Below are 1,423 nucleotides of genomic sequence, written 5' to 3' on the forward strand. Positions count from 1 at the left end.
AGCCAGTTGCAAAGTTATTCCTGATGCCATTTTTTTTTATGGTGAGTCGTAACTACGGTGAAACAGATCTTTAACTTTGAGAAATGATATCGTTGTTCTTCTTTCAGCAACAATACTTCAGAATTCCAAGGTCAGTACAGGAGGAGAGGCATGCATACCTAAACAGGCACTTGTACAGGAGGAGAGGTATACATACCTAAACAGGCACTTAGATACACAGACCCTTAAAAGAACAAGCATTTGTAAAAAAAAACATTTTGTTTTCGATGATGAAATCAACTTTAATTCCACATGTCTCCATGTATTAGTTTATCTAGCACTAGTGTATTGCTTACATGTTTAATTACAAAAGCCCAAGATGCTCTTTTGCAGACATGTTGAGTTTCTCTCTAACATAGATAAGAGTCTGTGGAGGCTGTTTTTCCAAGTGTCCTGGAGAAGCAGGACTAGTGTGCTGTCATCTCTGTGTCCACACACATTAAAGCATGTGATGTCAGTGTTACAGCGCAGAAGTGAGTACGTGGAATGTAATTGGAGGTTGATAGATCCAACTGATGTCAGTGTGTCTACCAGCAAGCAAAAGTAACAGCTCCTGTCATCCATGAATGTCAGGGTAAGCGAAGGAGCACTTGCACTCTTTGGAAACTATAAATAATTAAGGTCTGTTGCTTCGTGTGTAACAGCCATCGGCAACTTTCTCTTCAGGCTAATTCCTGTCTGCTACAGCAGAATATTTCTATAACCTGATGCAATTTCCAAGTGACATCTTCGTCAAATTACAAAATTCTGGCTGCGACCAGATTAGCAATTGCAACCAAGAGCCAGAGTTATAAATAAAAGCCAGCATGTTTACACACATCGGCAGCGGGGCTGCAAAAAAATTGATATCATTTGGAGAAATCAGATAGAAGAGCAGTGAGCATAAATAGTACTTGACCGGTTCAGAACAGGTTCTGAACCCTGAGCAGTTCCAGGTGTGGAAATGCTATTATGGCTCTTGCACCAACCCTGTAATTAAAGTGAAGATGACAGTTCTTTAAAGCAGCCGTTCATTTTGCTTGCTTCTGAGGAAGATTATAACAGCAGAGTGGCGCAGCGGAAGCGTGCTGGGCCCATAACCCAGAGGTCGATGGATCGAAACCATCCTCTGCTAGGGTGTATTTTTTGGGCAGTAAACTGGCTGGACTGATTAGCAATGCTATAAACAAGATTTAGTGGAAGAAGGGGGTGTACTTCTAAGTAACAGAGAAGAGACAGAGAACGCTGTCACTTTAGGAAGCAGCGGGGAAAACCTCAAAGCAGTTCCAAAGGAATTAGGGAGTGCTCCTCTACAAAGATAACACAGCTATCAGCATTCAATCACCGATGCTATGAGAGTGTAATTCTGAAGTGGCTCTACACCAGTGCACACAGCATGGGACAG

At 42.0% G+C, this 1,423-nt stretch overlaps 1 non-coding gene across 1 annotated transcript; it reads left to right on the forward strand.

Annotated features, from left to right (window-relative positions):
• The first annotated feature begins 1,081 nt into the window (after nucleotides 1-1,081).
• On the forward strand, nucleotides 1,082-1,153 carry TRNAM-CAU (transfer RNA methionine (anticodon CAU)). The gene has a single exon. It is a non-coding gene; the product is annotated as a tRNA-Met (tRNA).
• The last annotated feature ends 270 nt before the right edge of the window (nucleotides 1,154-1,423 follow it).

This window comes from Excalfactoria chinensis, chromosome 1 (genome assembly GCF_039878825.1).
Source record: "Excalfactoria chinensis isolate bCotChi1 chromosome 1, bCotChi1.hap2, whole genome shotgun sequence".
NCBI lineage: Eukaryota > Metazoa > Chordata > Aves > Galliformes > Phasianidae > Excalfactoria > Excalfactoria chinensis.